The sequence below is a fragment of the Scyliorhinus torazame genome, chromosome 11, assembly GCF_047496885.1.
Source record: "Scyliorhinus torazame isolate Kashiwa2021f chromosome 11, sScyTor2.1, whole genome shotgun sequence".
NCBI lineage: Eukaryota > Metazoa > Chordata > Chondrichthyes > Carcharhiniformes > Scyliorhinidae > Scyliorhinus > Scyliorhinus torazame.
In genome coordinates this window covers 22827134-22850246 of record NC_092717.1, presented here as the reverse complement: position 1 = coordinate 22850246, position 23113 = coordinate 22827134, and the positions used below count along the sequence as shown (strand labels likewise).

General features: G+C 43.7%; 1 long non-coding RNA gene across 1 annotated transcript in view; it reads right to left on the bottom strand.

Moving 5' to 3' along the window:
• Positions 1-13046: 13046 nt before the first annotated feature.
• LOC140385173 (uncharacterized) overlaps positions 13047-23113 on the bottom strand; it is a 66433-nt gene continuing 56366 nt past the window's right edge. Inside the window, exon 2 of the long non-coding RNA XR_011933302.1 lies at positions 13047-14594. This is a non-coding gene — a long non-coding RNA (uncharacterized lncRNA). The remainder of the gene's footprint in view (positions 14595-23113) is intronic.

Below are 23113 nucleotides of genomic sequence, written 5' to 3'. Positions count from 1 at the left end.
GGAAACATCTCAGCTACATCTATCCTGTCAAGCCCTGTTAAGAATTTTGTAAGTTTCAATGAGATCACCTTTCGTTCTTCTAAAGTCCCGAGAATGCAGACCCAGATTCCTCTAACTCTCCTCATTGGATAATCCTGCTATCGCAGGAATCAACCTGGCAAACTTTTGTTTAGCTCCCTCTATGGTAAATGTATCCTTCCTTATGTAAGGAGAGCAAAACTCTGCACAATATTCTAGGTGCAGCCTCACCAAGGCTCTATACAACTGCAGCAAGACATAATAACTCCTGCACTGAAACCCTCTTGCACTAAAGGCTAACATACCAAATGCCTTCCTAACTGCTTGCCGCACCGGCCTGTTAGCTTTCAGTGACTCATGCACAACACTTCGGACACCAACACTTTCCAACCTCTAACCATTTAAGAAATAGTCTGCATTTCTGTATTTCCTACCAAAGTGGATAACTGACCTCATTAACACCTGTATGCTTCACCCGATGCCGGTGCTTATGTAGTTACATTGTATATGTTGTGTTGCCCCATTATGTATTTTCTTTTATTCCCTTTTCTTCCCATGTACTTAATGATTTGTTGAGCTGTTCGCAGAAAAATACTTTTCACTGTTCCTCGGTACACGTGACAATAAACAAATCCAATCCAACTTCACATTTCTCCACATTATATTCTATCTGCAATATTCTTGCCCACTCTGTCATGAGAATGTCGCTTTAAGAAATGTTTGGCTGCTCATGTTACTGCAGTGATGTCAGAGTGTGGGTGGAGCTGAACTCTGGCTCTGCTTTTTAGTTTCACATTGAGAAAAGCTTGGGTGTGTCTGTGTATTTTTTGGTTTTGTTTTCAGTGTAGGGGCTGAAGCCAGACAGAGCAGGTGTACTGTTGTTCTCTCTGCCATGAAAAGACTATCTCTTGATCATTTGGTGAATTCAGAATTATAATTGTTTTCAGTAGTGAATTTAAACCTGATGTGCTTCTGTTAAAAGGTGTTTCTTTTGTCTTCTGGATGTTGTTTGGGAAGTTATTAAGGATTACTTAGTGTTGGATTCTTTGGAGGTTGTATTTGAATTAATGGTTGCAAAGATGTTCACTGTATGTTTTAAAAAGGTTAACTTGAGTTCATAGAATAAACATTGTTTTGCTTTGAAAAATATGTTCCATTTCTGCTGTACCACACCTGTAGAGTGGGCTGTGTGCCCCCCATACCACAATCTATTAAACGTTGTGGGTCAGGTGAACTCCATCATACACGTTGGGATTCTCTAAACCCCTGCCCATAACAAATTGGGGGCTCGTCCGGGATAAAAGTCTATTGGCTTAGTGAACTTAAAGATAGTGAGGGGTGAGAATATTGTGGTTGCTTTTCAGGTGTGGTATTCTAGTTTAAGTAGGGAGTGTGTTGTGGATAGTGGTTCTTTCAGAGGCTCAGAGGTTTTTGGGGGTGGAGACGGTCACACGCAGTACCTTACGGACAGAGACTAAAAGCAGACTGTTAGATTTGGCAAAAACATTGCAGTTAACATTACCTGACAAAATGCGAAAAGGTGAGCTAATTATGGTGGTGGCTAAGCATTTAAAGCTGCCTGAGATACAGTCTGACTCATTGGAAATGGCAAAAATTCAGTTACAACTTAAACTAATGGAACATGAGAAAGAATTAAAGCAGTTTGAATAGGAAAGAGAGAGAGAGAGAGAAAGGAAAAGGAAAAGGAGAGAGAAGAAAAGGAGAAAAGAAAGAATAGCCCAAGCAGAACAGAAAGAAAGAGAAAGGGAGATACAGATCAGGCAAAAAGATAAAGAAAGAGAGTTTGAACTTCAGAAAATGGCCATGAAACATGACAGTCAGTTAAAATTGGCAGATGTAAAGGGAAATGTACAGTTGGATGATAGTGATGTGGATAGTGAGAAAGAGCGTCATAGTCGAAGGAAAGGTGGGGATCTATTTAAATATGTCCAAGCATTGCCAAGGTTTGATGAGAAGGAGGTGGAAGCCTTTTACATTTCATTTGAGAAGGTAGCTAAACAAATGAAATGGCCACAGTATTACTGATTCAAACAAAGCTGGTAGATAGAGCTAGTGAAGCGTTTGCATCACTACCAGAGGAGGTATCTGGGACGTATGAGGAGGTGAAGAAATCCATCTTAGGTGCATATGAACTAGTGCCTGAAGCCTACAGACAAAGGTTCTAAATTTAAGGAAAGAATTTGGTCAAACACACATGGAGTTTGAAAGGATCAAACAGAGTAATTTTGATAGGTGGATAAGGGCTTTGAAAATAGACAAAACATATGAAGCTCTCAGGGAAATTATACTTTTGGAGGAGTTTAAAAATTCAATTCCTGATGTAGTGAGAACTCATGTGGAAGAGCAGAGGATTAAAACTGCGAGATTAGCAGCAGAAATGACAGATGATTATGAATTAGTTCATAAATCAAAGCTTGGTTTCCGACATCAGTTTCAGCCTGTGAGGGATAGAAACTGGGGACATGAGAAATACTCAAGTGGTAAAGGTAAAGGTGATCTGATGGAAGATAATAAGGAGAGTGTATCTCAGATTAAAAAGGAAATCCAGGAGGTGTAAAAGAAAAAATGTGAAAATATGTCATTTGAAACATGGAAGTCTGGCAATACCTGACCTAAGAGTACATGAGAGAATGTAGGGAAAAATCCCACAAAGGGTTTATAGCAACTGCAAAAGGAGGTTTTGAAATGCAGATAGCTTTTATCAAACAGGCGTTAAGAAAACAGCTTGTGACTATTCAAGCTGTAAAACTAATGTATGTCTTTTAAGTCACAACAGATTGAACTTTTAGTTAGATGTAAAAAAGCAATATTTCGCACCTTCTTTGAAGTTAATTATTTTAGTAAGCAGCTAGAAAAGAATGGCAAGAAATTTCAGTTGAATTGGGTGACAAATGTTTAGGTGTGAAATTCTGCTGACACCAGGTGAATATGGGAAGCTGGAGACAACGTGTCCACGGGAACATAGTTTAGACCCAAATTGGAGTCAGAGTTCTGAGCTGGGGGACTATTTGATAATAAAGCAACTTGAGAAATCACAGAAACCAGATGTAACAGCCCTCTGGATCAAAGCACTTTTGAACATCACAAAGGAAACAATGTAATCAGAGTTCGACGAGCTGAAGTCATGCTCAATATGAATATATAGTTGTGTTAGAAATAATTCAGATTTCAGGTACCTTGTACAATCAAGAGTAAAATAAAGTTACTTTACGATAATGGCATATAAACTTAATAACTGCTAGAAGGGGAATCTAAACCCTGAAAAAGGGGACAGCCAGCAGAGTCAGCTCTCATAGTTCGGTCATGGGAAGAATAGAACATAGCAACCGAGCAGAACAGCAAATCCATCTGAGGAAGACCAAAAGCTAAAGAAGAGAGATTGTCAAGGTGGACCTGAAGGTCTTTTCAACCAACCAGGAGAATCCAGAAGCAAGATCTTTTTACTTTTCTGTAACGACAGTGATTGTATCTTTTAAAAGAAAAAATATAATAATAAAATAACTTAAAGTTTTAACCTGAAACAGTGGTTATTACAAAGTCTACTTTACTTACTTAGCAATGCCGGGACCCAGGATCGATGCAACTAAGTGGTAGGTAGATAAAATTCTTCTATGAAGATCTGGGTTATACCGGGGGATAACTTGAAAATATAGTTTGACCCAAAAAGCACCCACCTAAGTCGGCATAGGAGTCAGGGAGTGAGAATCCCTGTTCATCATTTAGAATGTCTTATTGACCCTTTTTGGTACAGGGGCAATTCTAAGAATGGTGGTGAGTTTTTTACTTGAGAGGGTGGAAAAGAAATGAAAAGTTTCAAATGTTTTCACTGTAATAAACTAGGCCATGTAAAGTCACAGTGTTGGTGGTTGAAGAAAAACACTGGGAAGTTTGAGGTGGTAAAACAGGATAAGACAGTGGGGTTTGTTGAAGTGGTAAAGGAAAGCCCAAATGAAGTGAAGCAGGTGCAAAAGATTGTGCAGCCTGATCAAGAGGTGATTGATAAGAAGGTGCCAGATGTCTTTAAAGAATGTACTTGTGTGGGTAAAGTTTACTCATGTGTAGCAGGAGGAGCAGGTAAAGAAGTCACAATTTTAAGAGATACAGGAGCTAGTCAATCTTTAATGGTAAGAGATGAGGAGTTATGTAATTTGGGAAGAATATTGCCAGAAAAGGTGGTAATATGTGGAATTCAGGGTGAGAGGAGTAGTATTCCATTATATAAGGTAAGGTTGGAAAGTCCAGTGAAGAGTGGTGATGTGGTAGTTGGAGTAATAGAGAAACTATCTTGTCCAGGAATACAGTTTATCTTGGGTAATGATATAGCTGGATCGCAGGTGGGAGTGATGCCTACTGGGGTTGATAAGCCAGTGGAAAATCAGACAACTGAAGTGATAAAGGGCGAATATCCTGGGATTTTTCCGGATTGTGTAGTAACAAGGTCGCAAAGTCACAGGTTAAGACAAGAGGAGAAATCAAAGAGTGAAGATGAAGTTGAAGTGCAATTATCAGAAACGATTTTTGATCAGATGGTTGAAAAAGAACAAGAACAGGTGGAGGATGAGGCAGATATTTTTAGTTCAGGAAAATTGGCGGAGTTACAACAAAAAGATGTAGAAATAAAACGGATGTATAAGAAAGCATACACGGAAGAGGAATCTGCGTGTATACCAGAGTGTTATTACCGTAAAAGTGATGTCTTGATGAGAAAATGGAGACCTTTACAAATGCAGGCGGATGAAAAGTGGGCAGAAGTTCATCAAGTAGTATTGCCGGTAGGGTATAGAAAGGAGGTGTTGAGAGTTGCACATGAGGTACCGGTGGGAGGTCATTCGGGAATAAGGAAAACTCAAGCTAAAATCCAGAAACATTTTTATTGGCCTGGACTACATAAAGATGTAGTTAAATTTTGTCAATCATGTCACACATGTCAAGTGATAGGGAAACCTCAAGCAGTGATAAAACCAGTGCCCTTAATACCCATTCCAGCATTTGAGGAACCTTTTACAAGGGTCCTAATTGATTGCGTAGGACCGCTTCCTAAAACGTAAAGTGGGAATCAATATCTTCTGACTATAATGTGTCTACTAGGTTTCCAGAGGCCATTCCAATACGTAATATTACAGCTAAAAAGATTGTGGAGGAGTTACTTCAATTCTTTACTAGATATGGACTACCTACAGAAATACAATTGGATCAAGGATCAAATATTACCTCAAGGTTATTCAAAGAAGTTATGGATAGCTTAGGAATAAAACAATTTAAATCAACTGCGTACCATCCAGAATCGCAGGGAGTGTTAAAATGGTGGCATCAGACATTAAAGGCAATGTTGAGGGCGCATTGTCAAGGTTATCTAGAGGATTGGGATAAAGGAATTCCATTCATACTGTTTGCAATTAGGGATGCACCTAATGAGTCAACCAAATTCAGTCCTTTTGAACTAATTTTTGGTCATGAGGTAAGAGGATCACTTAAATTGATTAAGGAAAAATTGGTGAGTGAGAAATCGGAAATTACGTGATTGGATTACGTGTCAAATTTTAGGGAACAATTAAATAGAGCAGGTGAATTGGCTAGACAACATTTAAAAGTTGCACAAAATGTGATGAAACGGGTAGCGGACAAGAAATCCAAAGTTCGTAGTTTTGCCAGTGGAGGTAAAGTTTTAGTGTTGTTACCAGTGGTAGGTGAACCTTTAAAAGCAAAGTTTTGTGGACCTTATCAGATTGAAAGGAAATTAAGTGAGGTGAATTTTGTGGTGAAAACATCCGATAGAAGGAAAACTCACCGAGTGTGTCATGTGAATTTGCTTAAAAGGTACTTTGAAAGGGAAGGAGAGAAAAAGAAGGAGGTTTTCATGATTCTAACTCAAAGTGACAAACCAAATCCAGATTACTGTGAATTTGACATAGCTCAAATTGAATTGGAAAATGAGGATGTTCTTAAAAATTGGGATAAATTGTTGAGTTACCTTCCAGAGGAAAAACAAACTGACCTGAAAGAGTCATTGATGACACATAGGCAAGTTTGTGGAGATAAATTGGGAAGTACTTAAATGGCTGTACATGTTGTAGATGTGGGAAAGGCTGATCCAATCAAACAACATCCATGTAGACTTAACCCTTTAAAATTGGCACAGGGTAACAAAGAGATTGAGAGTATGCGTAAAAATGGCATAATTGAAGTGGGTTGCAGCCAATGGAGTTCACCCATAGTGATGGTACCTAAACCAGACGGTACCCAACGGTTGTGTGTGGACTATAGAAAGGTTAATGCAGTTACAAGAATGGATTCTTATCCTATCCCACGTTTGGAGGATTGCATTGAGAAAGTGGGACAATCAGCTTTTATTTCCAAACTGGATTTACTTAAAGGTTACTGGCAGGTACCTTTATCCGAAAGGGCAAAGGAGATTTCAGCTTATGTGACTCCAAATGGTATATACCAATTCAACGTTGTGCCATTTGTCATGAAAACTCCCTCGCCACATTTCAACGGTTAACTAACAAAGTTGTTTCAGGATTACCCAGTTGTGCGATATACATTGACGATCTGATAATTTTCAGCCAGACATGGAAAGAACATTTTAAACATCTGATGGTGTTATTCGATCGACTTCAGGAGGCGGGTTTGGTGATAAACCTAGCCAAAAGTGAATTTGAAAAAGCCCAAGTCACTTTCCTTCGCCATACAATCGGACAGGGTCGAATGGTCACACGGGATGTGAAAACAAAAGTTGTTGAGGAGTTTCCGATACCCTCAAGACGAAGGGAAATAATGCGATTTCTTGACATGAATGAATTTGATCGAACATTTGTGCAGATGCTTTGGAGCGTGATTGCTCCACTGATGGAGTTGCTGAAGAAATTTTCAGTGGACAGCGGACTTTCAACAGGCATTTGACTGCCTGAAAGCTATGATAACCAATGCTCCTGTGTTGGAGAATTACAAGGGACTCTGATCAGATTGAACTAATGTATCTGACTTTAAAGAGACATGCCGAGGCGTAGAGAAATGGATGGATCGGCCAGAGACCTTCTTGTCCAAAGAGACTGTCAATCGAGAAGGATTCAGTTGGAGGAAGAAGAAAAAAAATGGACTATATTATTATACCTGTTTGCGTGTGTTGTTTCTTGAAACGAATATTTACGGTGTGCATTTCTTAAAGGACAGTGAAAAGGTGAAAAATGAAACCATCTTGAAGTTGATGGTTTATTAATTTTTTCTTGGGGGGGAGGTGTCATGAGAATGTCGCTTTGAGAAATGTTTGGCTGCTCATGTTACTGCAGGATGTCAGAGTGTGGGTGGAGCTGAGCTCTGGCTCTGCTTTTTAGTTTCACATTGAGAAAAGCTTGGGTGTGTCTGTGTTTTTTTTTTGGTTTTGTTTTCAGTGTTGGAGCTGAAGTCAAACAAAGCAGGTACTGTTGTTCTCTCTGCCATGAAAAGACTATCTCTTGATCATTTGGTGAATTCAGAATTATAACTGTTTTCAGTAGTAAATTTAAACCTGATGTGCTTCTGTTAAAAGGTGTTTCTTATGTCTTCTGGATGTTGTTTGGGAAGTTATTAAGGATTACTTAGTGTTGTATTCTTTGGGGTTGTATTTGAATTAATGGTTGCTAAGATGTTCACTGTATGTTTTAAAAAGGTTAATTTGAGTTTATAGAATAAACATTGTTTTGCTTTAAAAAATACTTTTCCATTTCTGCTGTACCAGTGGGCTGTGTGCTCCCCATACCACAATCTATTAAAAGTTGGGGTCATGTGAACTCCATGATACACTTTGGGGTTCTCAAAACCCTGGGCCATAACAACTCACTCAGCTGGTGTAAATCCCCTTTTTGCATCCTCCACACAACTCCCACTACCACCAAGTTCTGGGTCATCAGCAAACTTGGAAACATTACATTTGGTTCCCACATCCAAATTATTGAAATAGATGGTTAACGGCTGGGAACCAAGCACTGATCCTTGTGGTACCCCACTAATCAAAATCTGCCAAACTGAGAATGACTCATTCATTTCTACTCTCTGTTTTCTGACCATTAACCAATTTCCAATCCATGCCAGTATATTACCCTCAAGCCCACGTGCTCTAAATTTGTTTGCTGACCTTTCATGTGGGACCAGTTTTCTGAAAATCCAAATATACCACATCCACTGGTTCGCCCGTCTCTATTCTGCCAGTTACATCTTCAGAAAAATCCAACAGGTGTATCAAACATGATTTCCCTTCCATAAATCCATGTTGGCTCTTCCCAATCGTACCAGATTATTACCAGATCCTAGCCGGAATTCTCTCGGCTGTTCGGATTCTCTGTTCCCGCCAGCAGCGCACCCTCGCCTGCGGGTTTCCTAGCGGAATGGGGTGTCTTCAATGGGAAATCCCATTGACAAGAGGCGGGAGTAGAGAACGGCACGCCACCTAGAAGCACAAGGCTGGGGGACCAGAGAATCCAGCCCTCGATGTAACAGATTGGCTAGATCCTAGGTCCCTGGGGTGAAAGGTTTGTCTTAGGATGTGAGGCTGGATTAATTAGGCCTTAATGCTCTGGAGTTTCGAAGAATGAGAGGTGATTTCACGCACACATACAAGATTGTGAAGGGGTTTAATAGGATAAAGACCATCAGGTGGATTTTCCTGGTTGGGGAATCTGGAATACGAGGGGCGCGGCCTCAGATTCAGAGACCGATCATTTCGGACTGAGACGAGGAGAAATTTCTTCAACCATAGAATTGCGAATCTTTGGAATGATCTACCTCACAGTGTTGTGGATTCCCTTTTGTTGACTATTTCCAAAGCTGAGATAGAAGGACTTTGGATCTCACGGGAATCAAAGGGTATGTGGAGCAGACAGGAAAGCGGAGCTGAAGATCGTGCTCGTATTGAAATGGCGGCGCAGGCTCAAGGGGTCGTGTGGGCCACTCTGGCTCCTATTTCCGTTGTTCCTATACTTTCAAGAGGCCATTCAGCCCATTGTATGAATCCACTCGTACAGTACCATGGAACTCGCAATAGTATTTAAATCACCGGTGATGCTTAATTCTGTGCTGTTTCAAGGCAGGCAAGAATAAGTGATAGTGCATTACCTTCCGTATTCTCTTCAGTATGCCTGATTGGAATGGCTGATTAATTTGATCAACATTTTAAATTGGGGAGAGGTTTAGAGTATAGTTCTGAATGTTTGTCAAGATCAGTCACAGCACTTGCACCTCCAGATTGTCAGGGTGTAAGTGCATAGCTGAATAGTTCAGTGAAGAAAAAGGAAATATGGCAACATATCCTGTTGTGCTAGGCCTCAAACCTGCCACCTCTAATGCTGACGACTCTGTGTTTCCTAATGCTGTCAATGACCACAATTCCACTACTCTCTTTAACAGTCTTCATCCCGTCAAATTGCGCTGACACACAATTTTGTATGCACCATTAGTCGGCCCTGTCCAATCCCGCAGCTACATTTTTGCTCGCCAGCAGACTAAGGATAGATTCTCATTTGAGTCTGTGTCGAATCTGCCAACGCCCAGACTGGTGGTAACTAGTGAGAGTGCCTGGGCTAGTGAATGACGTGTTGTTAATAGATGAACTTTCTCCCCTGTGCTATACTTAGATTGCAGTGCAGTCGGGATGTATTGCTGTGGTATACTTAGACTCTACAAATCAGAAGTAGAGACTTTGATGGATGCTGAAGGACACTGTTGCTTTTCAAAAATTTTAGTAACAGGTTAATCAATCATTACCCATGAATAAAATATTGTCCTTATTCTGTCACCACAGCCTGGATTTTAAGTGTTAGTTAGTGAAGTGATTTCCCCAGCAGACAACCACCGCCTGACTCCCTGCCTGGCGTCCCATCTCAAGGTTCGTGGTGCGAATCGGTTCTGGAGACGTTTAGCGGTGGCCTCAGGTTTGTGAAGGAGAGCCGTGCGGGGCAAGGGAGACCTATGCAGAAGTGCTCCTCTGGGCCCTACAAAGGACAGAAAAAAGCACTTGGAGTGGAAATTTCCACCTACCCCCCCCCCCCCCCCCCCCCCCCCCCCACCCCGCCCCCGCCTTCCCCGCTTCCTGGAGTCTCCTGTATTGCTTTCGAGGAGGATATTGTCTGCTTTTGGCTGTCAGCAGGACCTTCCTGACCCATTGCTGTCAATAGGATTCCCGTGAATCGCACCCTCTGCCGCTGGGGAATCTGTGGCTGGGGGAGGGGGGGGGTCGCCATCGACGGGAGCGGAAGATCCCACCGGCGCAAAGGGCCGCAAAATCCCTTTTTTTCAACCCCCCTGCTGAGGCTGAACCTCGTTTGTCCCGAGTTAGCCGCAGTGAATTTGTTGTTCAGGTCTGAGTTCTAATTGTAGCCAGGTCACAGTGACAAGCCTTAGGGCAAACCAACAGAGAGGTTTTTGTGAGGCATCGGGCCCCTTCTTCGCAAATGCAAAGGGCCCAATGTCTATTTTAGCAGAGCACATGGATGCATGCTGGAGGGAATTTCGATCCCGTTTGCCGAGGGCGGGAAAACTGGAGGGGGTGGAAATTACAGTGGGAGTCACAAAATGGCATCTGTATTGGCAGGATCTCCTGATAATATAGACCCTGCCCCCTGCAGCACGGTGGCACAGTGGTTAGCTCTGCTGCCCCACAGCACCAGGGACCTGGGTTCAATTCCGGCCTCGGGTGACGGTCTGTGTGGAGTTAGCACGTTCTCCCCCGTGTCTGCATGGGTTTCCTCAGGGTGCTCCGGGTTCCTCCCACAGTCCAAAGATATATGGTTAGGTGGGTTGGCCATGGTAAATAACCCCTTAGTGTCCAAAGATGTACAGGTTAGGTGGGGATAGAGCGGGGGAGTGGGCCTGGGTGGGCTGCTCTTTCAGAGGGTTGGTGCAGACTCGATGGGCCGAATGGTCTCCTTATGCACTGTAAGAATTATATGGCTCTATAATAGGGTCCCACCATGAGAAATCAGGGGCATGCCAGGGGGGCTTCTGTTTGGGAGGTTCAGGGTGTGAGGAGGGTCTCCAGTGTGAGGGTGTCCCGTGTCCTTGAGGGATCCATTTTTTATTTTTATTTTTTGCGGATCAGGGCACCCTTTAAAAATGGCGCCTTGACCTGTCGAGGCCGTGGTTGCTGGTAGGACGTGCTTATTCAGAGCCCGCCCTGCCAGCGTGATGCCATGGGATGCGTCTCCAGAATTTGTTTTGACTATGTGCCAAAAACTATGGTGGGAAAAGCCGACAGTGCAGCTCGAGGGCTCCACACTGCTTTTCCCACCTTAGTTGACACATAGTCAAAGTAAGAGAAAATCCTGCCCACTACTTTTTCCATCACCAATGTAACGAATCAAGCGCTTCTGACCAGATTTGTGTGCACGACCTCCATGCTTTCTTGGTCATTTAGTAGGGCTGGTTAGGATCCAAAACGTAGGTACTGTGCGCCAAATTTATAGAGCCCGGTTTCCATTGACCGTATAATGGAATTGCTTCTGAATCAGTTCCAAAAGCAGGTTTATTTCCTTAGCTCCTCACTAGCCACGTTCAGATCCAGCAGTCAAATGTGATTTCATCAGTATTTTCGATATATTTTTTCCATACAGCTATCCTATCACAGGTATTACAAGAAAAAAAGTAGGCGAATTTCAATTGGAAGTAGAAATTTCAAATAGGCAAGTTATGCGTGATTCAGAAGTAACAAAGAATATGGATCAGACATTTAAGTTCTGTATCCTTAATTGGCATTTAGATCACAATAATATACTGGCTCCAAATGAACAAAGCTCTTGCAGAAAATACAATATATTCCGGGCAATTGAAAAACATTTATTTCCACAGATGAATTAAATTAAGCAATAATTTCAATTGGATAATGAGAATAACACGGACAAAATAGGAATTTGGCGCTGAGGATAAAACGGAATTATTCGATAATGCGAATCAAGCGATTTTGCAATAGCGGTAAATTATATAAAGCCTTGTGTTTTTTTCTGCAGGCTAAAAGGTAGATTATGCTTTGTTTCTGAAAGCTTATTTAATATTATCCAATCTCTTTTTAGTGAAGGAAAACATGGGGGTGAATTTTATGGGGGGTGCAAGGGCAGGTGGTATTGTATAACTAACTGTGCTTAGTTGTGCACTTTTTGCATAACAATAGTTATGCTCTATTTTTTATTCTTTCAAAAGATGTGGGCATGTCACATAAGGCCAGCATTTGTTGCCCACCTTATTTGCCCTTGAGCTGAGTGGAGGACTAGGCCATTGCAGAAGGCAGTTAAGAGTTAAACACATTGCTGTGGGTCTGGAGTGAGATGTGGACAAAACCAGGTAGCAATGGCAGATTCCCTTCCCCAAAGGAGATCAGTGAACCAAATGTTTTTTTTAACCACTTTAAAAATGATAGCTGTCAATGGCTACCATCATTCGCCTGAGGAAGGAGCAGTGCTCCGAAGGCTAGTGATTTGAAACAAACCTGTTGGACTTTAACCTGGTGTTGTAAGACTTCTTACTGTGCTCACCTCAGTCCAACACCGGCATCTTCACATCATGGCTACCATTATGGAGACCGGTGTTATTTTGCACCTTTGATTTAATTTGATTTTAATTTAAATTCCTCCAGATGCCATGGTGGGATTTGAACCTGCATTCTCAGAGATTTTGCCTGGGCCTCCAAATTACTTATCCAGTGACATTACCACTACAACACCAGATCCAGAATCACTACAGTGCAGAAGGAGGTCATTCAGACAATTAAGTCTGCACCGACCCTCTCAAACAGCACCCTAACTAGGCCCACGCCCCCACCCTATCCCCGTAACCCCACCTAACCTTTGGACACTAAGGGCAATTTAGCATGGCCAATCCACCTAACTTGCACATCATTGGTCTGTGGGAGGTGTTGCTCTTATTAGCCTTAGTTTTATTAGCTCTAATTCTGTCACCTTTGCTCACGAGTCGCCAGGTATCTTTCTGATACCGCCACGTGGTTCAAGCTCTAGTTATGATTAATAAGACAGCACACCGCTTAGTAAGAGTAAAATCAACGGTCATTTATTATATACAACAATAAATACTTATACGATAATCCTACTTTCTAGACTACTACCTACCACTACTGGCCAATACTTAACTTTTGGGAATGGCCCACCAGGTCAGGGAAACAAATGGCTTATCGAATTGGGTCTGGCTTGCGGGATTCAAAGGCTGATACAGGTCGATGGCTAGGAGTCTCTATCGGGTAGCGATCACTGGAGTCAAACTTACGGTTTCTGGTCGATGGTTCTTCCGAAGGTTGCGAGCAGGAGAAGAAGGGAGAGAAGGATCGATCTGAACTTGGCCCCTATCTTTATAGTTCCCGGGGGCTTCCCGCCTCTCGGGGCGGACCTTGACCCTGGTCCCAAGTGATTGGACTTGGTCCCAATCACTGGGTTCGATATGCTCCAATAATGGGGCGATTCCTTGATCGGGGGGTGGTCGTTCACCTTTCTTTGTCTCGGCCACTGCTGCCGCCGAGAGGTCTGGATTGGCTTTCAATTGCTAATTTGTTGCAATTGTTCCCGGGGATCGCCGATTAAACTGCAGATGGCTGGGTTGATGTGCTGCTAATGGCCTTGAGTATCGATCTGGGCCGACTTCCCCAGAGCCGAATACGCTGTTCTGTCTGCAGCTGTCCGTTTGTGCCCTGTTGGCTGATTTTCCCATCAGCCTTTTCAGTTAGCCATTTTACATCGGGTTTTGGCCAAATTAATCGGGAATCAGCCATTTTAGGTGACTACATTCCCTCCTTGTGATCCTAACGCGAAGCGTGAAGGATCACATACATTTTGTCCTTTCCGTTCCCTGACCGGGGGGACACCTCCTACATGGGCACTACTCTGACCCTAGCTATGCACCAAAAATTTTTTACCTAAACAATTCTAAGGGCACTATGTCAGGCAGGGGCATGCATCTACAAACAAAAAAACTTGGAACCTCTAATTTTACCTAAATACGCTATACTCACCAAACATTGCATTATCCTATCTTCCTAAAACGTACAACAACAATCATAACATTCAATGTACTCTTTCCTGGCTTGGCAGTCAAGCTCAGGATCATACATTTCTTTGTTTATGGAAGTTTTGTACATCTTATATTTACAGAAAAACGCAAGTGCATGTTCTTTATTATTGTGTTATAGGTCGCGGGGGTCGGGGGTCTGGTCATAACCGAATATAACGGATCTGATCCGATATACCGGGATTCGAGCACGGTACGCTCTCCTTCTCCACTTGCAGAGGCGCATAGTCTGCACTACACAGCAGAGTTTCGCCAACGCTAACAGTGCTTCGATCACGTAGGACAGGGAGTACCAGGTTATGAACCTGGCACACCAGGAAGATGCAGTGCTGGTGACTGGGCTCTGTGTAATGCGGGGCAGTGAAACATTAACGGCAGGGAGGTTTGGAGTAATGGGGTCCGCGTTCCCGTGCAACCAAATGTCCAATAAAAAGATTTTGATCACAATGAAAGAAGTCCCATGGCTGTCCTCTTTCTTTGTGTTCTCTGTTTTCTCCGGTCCTGGAGCTTCTGGAGTTCTGTAAAACAAGCATAGTATCTGTAACTACCTTGGTATAATATCCGGTATGTTAGTGTGTCTGTCCTTTTTGGGGCCAATTATACCCTTATAATTGGTCACTATGTGTGACTCCCTCATTTTTTTTTCAAAACAAATTTTAGGGCATGGCACACTTCCCAGTGAGTGGCCAGTGCTGATTTACCATCCAAATGTTCCCGGATGTAAATAGCATATGGCAGCAACCTAAAGGTCGCCTAAACAAAATAAAAACTTATTGAAATGAAAATGTCAAATGAGGTGCGTATGGGCCGCGACGGGTAAGATTTGGATGGAGTCCCCAGGTAGGACGGCTACCAATACCGTATCTCCCCTACCCGAGCGTGTTTGACTAACGGGGGTGTCCCCTGGCACGGCGGGTCTCACGCCGTTTCTCCACTGCCTGAGCAACCGACAAGAACGGGCAAAAATGTAGTCATTGTGGTGGGGTTGCTACAGTGATTCTATCCTTGAATCACAAGAGCAGCTACGATCGGGCATCTGATACCCGAACCAGTATCAGCTGTAAAGCTAGTTCCTCTGAACGAGCGTGTGGTCTGTTGACCAGGTATCTGCAGATAAGCTAGTTCCATTGAACAAGCGCCTGGTCTGTTGACCAGGTATCTGTGGACAAGTTGGTTCCGCTGAACAAGCGTCTGGCCGCGGTGGGTCTCTGAGGGCAAGTGCTCAGACGTTTCAGGTGAATGGGTGTGTGACAGTGAGAAACATTCTCCTGTCGGACAAACAACATAAAACAAACGTACGAACAACATAAAACATCCTGCAGGTTCCATCGGGAAGGACAACACTTCTCCCAAGTGTCTCCTTTAAATCATCATGTGGACACCTCAGTTCTCTGTTGCGAACAGGGTCGCAAAGGGGTTGGCGGATTGGGGGTCCGACTCGAGGTCGTCCCCTTCTCCCGAGTGCCAAACTCTAGAGTGAATTAATGCTGAGAGGGCTGCGTGGTGTGAGTTGGGGTTGCTTTCGTCGTTTCGGACGAGTCTGCAGGAGTAGTCGCGGTGCCAATGAGTTTCGTTGAGTTGTGTGGGGACAAAGTCGGGGTCGTCCGTGTGGTTCGGTGGTCGGTGGTGGGATTTGTTTAGAAAAGTGATCATGAAGGGATCACTGGAGTCGAAATCGGAGTCACTGGGTGTGGGTCCGGTTGTATGAGGATAGTAGGGAGGCGTGCTGTGGCTATCGTCAGAGTCACAGTCGCTGTCTCTGCTGCTGCAGTCTGTGGGCGTTCCGGGGCGGAGTGTAGATTTTGGGGGTGGAGTCGAGGGCGAGTCCGTGTCTGGGCTGGACGTGGTGGGGGTTGGTCTGGTTACGTTGGCTGTGGGCGGGGTGGGGTCTGCTGCGTCAAGCATGACATGGTGGGCGTGGTTTGACTGTGCTCCATAAGCCTTTAACTGGTTTATGTGAAACCACGCAGTCTTACCATTTGGGTATTTGATTTTATATACCGATGGGCTTACTTTATCCATAATGGAGTACGGACCCGAGTATTTTGGAGGCAGGAATGTGCTGGGGTTATACACAGACAACATCACTTGTTGTCCTATATAATACTCCGTTGCATGCACTGCCTTATCAAAACAGGCCTTTTTGGTGCCCAATGTAACTGCGGCTGCTAACTGAGCTGTTTTTACATTCGCAACTAATTGCTCAACGGCTTTCTCGTGGGTGAGGGCCGTAACTTCAGGGCTGGTCAGGTCTAAACCTAACAAGTACTCTGTCCCTTTCATGGGGCGTCCGGTCATAAGAGTGTGTGGGGTGTAACCTGTGGAGGTGGAAACAGTGTTACGCAAAAACATCAGCGCAAACGGGAGGACTGAATCCCAAGAGGTGTTGTTCTGCTGGACCATTTTTCTAAGGGTGGTTTTTAGGGTCCGATTCATGCGCTCCACTATACCACTCGACTGTGGGTGGTACGCAATGTGAAATTTTTGGGTTATGCCAAATATCGTGAGGACATTCTGCATGACCTGTCCCGTAAAGTGAGAACCTTGGTCCGATTCAATACTGCGGGGGAGTCCCCATCTTGTAAAAATGTGGTGGGTTAGGATCTTGGCTGTGGTTTTCGCGGTGTTGGTGCGGGCTGGAAATGCTTCCACCCACTTTGTAAAAGTGTCTATGACCACCAGAACATATTTATAGCCATTCCTGCAAGGGGGCAATGGACCTACAAAATCGATCTGGAGGTTAGTCCAGGGGCCGTTAACGGGTCGGGTGTAGCCAATTTACATTGGGTTTTGGCCAAATTAATCGGGAATCAGCCATTTTAGGCGGTTACAGAGGAAACCGGAGCTACCGGAGGAAACCCATGCAGACAAGTGGAGAATGTACAAACTCTACACGGACAGTGACCCAAGGATCGAATTGAACCCGGGTCCCTGTCCCTGTGAGGCAGCAGTGCTAACCACTGTGCCACCCCTATATTCCTCGAAATCTCGACATTGCATGCTGCAGAGAAATGTAGGCAACCTGGGATGGTTAGTGGCCCTCCTCCATCTCAGTGGATCACAAGGTTGAAATTGGTCTTGTTGGCTAACCATGATCCCATGAAGTAGTTTGAATACGCACCAAATATTTCGTAATGAGTTGTAGAAAATGCTTAATCATTCATATATTAATAGAGCTATCAACTTCAAATGGTAAAAACAAAATAAATATTTGCACTTTGGACACAAAGGGAAAGCACGGCTCTCACAGTCAATGTTGTGAGCAATCAGCACACACTTCACTTGCTTCCTGTGCCTGTCACTTCAGTCATTCCAGTAGAAAAAAACTGTGGGGACGGAAATCAGCGGAAAATGGCAACCCTCCTCGTGGACAACGGTCAACAAAATGGCTAATGGACCGCACTCAGAATACAGATGGGCCACATCTGGCCCCAGGCTGTGGGTTGCCTAACACTGCTGCAGAATAACTAACGCACAGCTTGCTGATTGAGACTATTTATGTAGCGGAATTAAATATCAATTTAAGTACAATTTTTTGTAATACAATAATTGCAGATTATCTATCATTCCACTAGCAATGAAAATTTCAATATTATCCACTCACACAGAGCTGAATGATGAACTTAATGTCTTGGAAAATGGTGACTGTATAACGCTATTAAATCAGTCATTAACCATAAGACCATAAGGCAGAGGAGCAGAATTAGGCCACACGGCCCATCGATTCTGCTCCGCCATTCAATCATAGCTGATACATTTCTCATCCCCATTCTCCTGCCTTCTCCCCATAATCCCTGATCCCCTTATTAACCAAGAGCCTATCTATCTCTGTCTTAAAGACACTCAGTGACTTGGCCTCCACAGACGTCTGCGGCAAAGAGTTCCACAGATTCACCATCCTCTGGCTGAAGAAATTCCTCCTCATCTCAGTTTTAAAGGATCGTCCCTTCAGTCTGAATCCTCGGGTTCTAGTTACTCCTACTGGTGGACACATCCTTTCCACATCCACCCTATCCAGGCCTCTCACTATCCTGCAAGTTTAAATAAGATCCCCCCCTCATCTTCTAAACTCCATTGAGTACAAACCCAGAGTCCTCAAACGTTCCTCATATGACAAACTCTTTATTCCAGGGATCATTCTTGTGAACCTCCTCTGGACCCTTTCCAAGGCCAGCACATCTTTTCTTAGGTATGGGGCCCCAAATTGCTCACAGTACTCTAAATGGTCATTTCTTTTACCACATTGTTTTCTTGAACAAAGGAAGAAAATCGTAACAATTTACACACCCAAATCTACATCCATACCTTGAAACCTCTTGCACTCCCTTCCACTTTGATGGACATCAGAGTTTCCATTACCCGTTTTTTGAAAAAAACAGCAGGGATATTATCTAAAAAGTGGCTCCATTGACCAGTGGTGCAAGATCTCACTTCAGTTTGTTATTGCTGAGAAAATAGCTGTCATCGTTAGTTCCAAAAGGACTTATCTTGCTGCATTGTCTGTTTCGCGGCCCGCTAAGAGACTGATATCACAATGGTGTTTCATTGGGAGGACTGGGCGAGCCAGATGGTATTCATCTGACACCAAGTCAAGATTGAAGAGAAGAAAATGAGACCGGATCAACCCATTCGGGGAGTTCATCAAAGATTCAGGTGTTCGGACGGGGGGGGAGTCAGCATAAGATAAGAACAGAGCAACTTCAGAAACAGGAAAAGGTCCATTAACGCACCCCCCCCCCCCCCAGAAACAGCCTTCATTGGTGTCCCCACCTGCTCACCATCTCAACCATGGCCATCAATATCTTCTCCCTCAAGGTAGTCACCGAACTGCCTATCAAACTCACTCATGCCAATGGCAACATACTTTGGGAATATCTTTTTTTTAATAAAGAAATTCCATTTAATTTCTCTTTTCATTCTCAACTTTCAAGCTTGTGTCACCCCGAACAACTGAACTTTTCACCAAGGTGAAGACTTCGAATGTTCAGGTCACCCTTAGGTCATCATTTCCTTGATCATGATCATTTGTTCGTCAAGGACAGTATTATGGTGGCAGAAAGGACGTTTGATGAGGACTCGTCGACTGAGGTAGTATGGGCTGAAGTTAGAAACAGGAAAGGTGAGGTCACCCTGTTAGGGGTTTTCTATAGGCCTCCAAAAAGTTCCAGAGATGTAGAGGAAAGGATTGCAAAGATGATTCTGGATAGGAGCGAAAGTAACAGGGTTGTTGTTATGGGGGACTTTAACTTTCCAAATATTGACTGGAAACGCTATAGTTCGAGTACTTTGGATGGGTCCGATTTTGTCCAATGTGTGCAGAAGGGTTTCCTGACGCCATATATAGATAGGCCAACGAGAGGCAAGGCCATATTGGATTTGGTACTGGGTAATGAACCAGGACAGGTGTTAGATTTGGAGGTAGGTGAGTACTTTGGTGATAGTGACCACAATTCGATTACGTTTACTTTAGTAGTGGAAAGGGATAGGTATATACCGCAGGGTAAGAGTTATATCTGGGAGAAAGGCAATTATGATGCGATGAGGCAAGACTTAGGATGCATTGGATGGAGAGGAAAACTGCAGGGGATGGGCATAATGGAAATATGGAGCTTGTTCAAGGAACAGCTACTGCGGTCCTTGATAAGTATGTACTGTACCTGTCAGGCAGGGAGGATGTGGTCGAGCGAGGGAACCGTGGTTTACTAAAGCAGTTCAAACACTTGTCAAGAGGAAGAAGGAGGCTTATGTAAAGATGAAACGTGAAGGCTCAGTTAGGGTACTCGAGAGTTACAAGTTAGCTAGGAAGGACCTAAAGAGAGAGCTAAGAAGAGCCAGGAGGGGACATGAGAAATCTTTGGCAGGTAGGATCAAGGATACCCTAAAGCTTTCTATAGATATATCAGGAATAAAAGAATGACTAGGGTAAGAGTAAGGCCAGTCAAGGACAGTAATGGGAAGTTGTGCGTGGAGTCCGAGGAGATAGGAGAGGTGCTAAATGAATATTTTTCATCAGTATTCACACAGGAAAAGGTCAATGTTGTCGAGGAGAATACTGAGATACAGGCTACTAGACGAGAAGGGCTTGAGGTTCATAAGGAGGAGGTGTTAGCAATTCTGGAAAGTATGAAAATCGATAACTCCCCTGGGCCGAATGGGATTCTCTGGGAAGCTAGGGAGGAGATTGCTGAGCCTTTGGCTTTGATCTATAAGTCATCTTTGTCTACAGGAATAGTGCCAGAAGACTGGAGGATAGCAAATGTTGTCCCCTTGTTCAAGAAGGGGAGTAGAGACAACCCTGGTAACTATAGACCAGTGAGCCTTACTTCTGTTGTGGGCAAAGTCTTGGAAAGGTTTATAAGAGACAGGAAGACAGAGTACTGGGCTAATGGTAAGATTCTTGGTAGTGTGGATGAGCAGAGAGATCTCGGTGTCCATGTACATAGATCCCTGAAAGTTGCCACCCAGGTTGAGAGGGTTGTTTAGAAGGCGTATGGTGTGTTAGCTTTTATTGGTAGAGGGATTGAGTTTCGGAGCCATGAGGTCATGTTGCAGCTGTACAAAACTCTGGTGCGGCCGCATTTGGAGTATTGCGTGCAATTCTGGTCGCCGCATTATAGGAAGGATGTAGAAGCATTGGAAAGGGTGCAGAGGAGATTTACCAGAATGTTGCCTGATATGGAGGGAAGGTCTTGTGAGGGAAGGCTGAGGGACTTGAGGCTGTTTTCGTTAGAGAGAAGAAGGTTAAGAGGTGAGTTAATTGAGGCATACAGGATGATCAGAGGATTAGATAGGGTGGACAGTGAGAGCCTTTTTCCTCGGATGGTGATGTCTAGCACTAGGGGACATAGCTTTAAATTGAGGAGAGATAGATATAGGACAGATGTCAGAGGTAGGTTCTTTACTCAGAGAGTAGTAAGGGCGTGGAATGCCTTGCCCGCAACAGTAGTGGACTCACCAACATTAAGGTAATTTAAATGGTCATTGGATAGACATATGGACGATAAGAGAATAGTGTAGATGGGCTTTAGAGTGGTTTCACAGGTCGGCGCAACATCGAGGGCCGAAGGGCCTGTACTGCGCTGTAATGTTCTATGTTCTATGGGACTATTGAATGTTACCGACAATAGGGACATGTTGCCAAAGTTTTTCCATTTCCACCTCAACAGGACAAATACAAGAATAGCAAATTTCAAATGATTATAAAACTTGATACCACAGGAGAAAAAGGGTGCTGATTGGTTGGCAAGTTCGATTTTTCCATGTCACAATTGGGTGGTCGCACCATCCAGTCAAGTTTGAGATTCACTTCTCCATTTGACAGATTTATAATCATGGTTGAAAGCCACTTGATACTTAAACTTCCCTCCTCGAATGAGGTTATGGTTACCCTGCGTGTCTTTAATTGGGTTCCTTCCCTGGAAGATGTTTGTTCCGGAAATAAAAATTCAATTGAGGATGGGAACAAAAGGGCAATTTTCCCACTTCCGAATCAGCCAGCAGCTGAAATCAAATTTCACATTCAGGAACAGACCAAATTGTATCATCGATAAATAAAGGTTTAACATCTGAATGTTGACGTGAGAGCAGTGCACAATTCTCAGGAACTACTGCAGCCTTTGCATCACCAGCATGCTCTCGCATGTAGTAAAACATAAAAATGCTGAAGACATGCATCTTCCAGGTGAGCTTTTTTTTTCAATTTTCCTCGGTCCAAGCTCGTCTGAAGAACCTTTAAAGAATAAAATAAAGTAACTGGCTTGTGTGGTGGTGTAGCCGCTAATTGGCAATGACAAATTCAAATCAGGCTCTCTCCATAGGAAGAGGAGGAGAAATAAACAGGACGTGAATGCTTGAGCTATTTTTGTACACCTTCTAATCGCTGACTAACAAACCGCATGGATACAATTCTATTAAAAGGTTGACGTCGGCATGTGGGTTGAAGAATGGTACTTGGCTCGAGAGGCCACCCCACAGCATGCTTCCAAGCATAATGGATCTTGGTCTGTGCTCTCTTTGCTTTTCTTAGCCAGTGCGGCAACAGATAAAGAGGGAGAGAAAATATATCTGCAGCCCCTTGACTTTTACTCAGTCACCCCTGCTGCTGACCACAAGGTAAAGGATAGACCAGGTTTGCGATGCTCTCCATTGCAAATGAAAACCTCATTTCAGAAGGCTAGCAAATTCAGAGCAGCTCTCGCCCCTGTGGGAGCAGTGGTTTTGAGCCAGCAGAGAGTACTGACCTTTCTCCATTCTGTGCTGCGAGGCCCTCGTCTTTAATTCTCCTCGGGAAAACATGCACAGCAGGCAGACTTGTCGCACACTTAGCTTCGGAGGTGAACAATTGGGTGAAAAAGCTGTTTTTTTTAAAGGGCTCCTGCTTGCCATTAAATGGGTGGGAAACAAGTTTGGTCCATTAACCTGAAGGAATGGGATTACTGAGGATGCATGGACTTTGCTTGCTTTGAAAAATATTTGGAATGAGGATTATTCCAGGTTATATTCTGGAAATATTCCCTCACTTACAAATTGCTGGAGTACTGCTGGAAAATGATCAGCAAAGGAGGGTGGTTCTATTGGACGCTGAAGACGGCAACACCCAGGTTTATGCTGATAATTTGCAAGTAACATGAACTCAAGCCACGTCTGAGGTGATGACCATTTCCAACAATAGTTGCTTGATCAACTCACTTTGATGTTCAATGGCATCAAAGAATCCCCCATCTTTAACATTATGAGTGTCAACATTGATCAGAAACCTAACATAAATGCTTCGATCACCAGGAGCTCACTTTCCCAAAGCTTTCACCCAAAGCTTCTCAACACCACAGGAGATGAGCTAGGGGTGCGCTCGAATAACCTCCACATGACTCTTGTGTGCAGCTACAACGGGTTGTCAAGAAATGTAATTGTCCAGCTTGGTTGGCACCACATGTTCACCCCTTCTACCACTAGTGCATTGTGCTTACAGTGTACACACAATGTTCAAGATGCACTACAGCAACCTGCCAAGGCTTCTTCAGCAGTACCTCCAAAACCC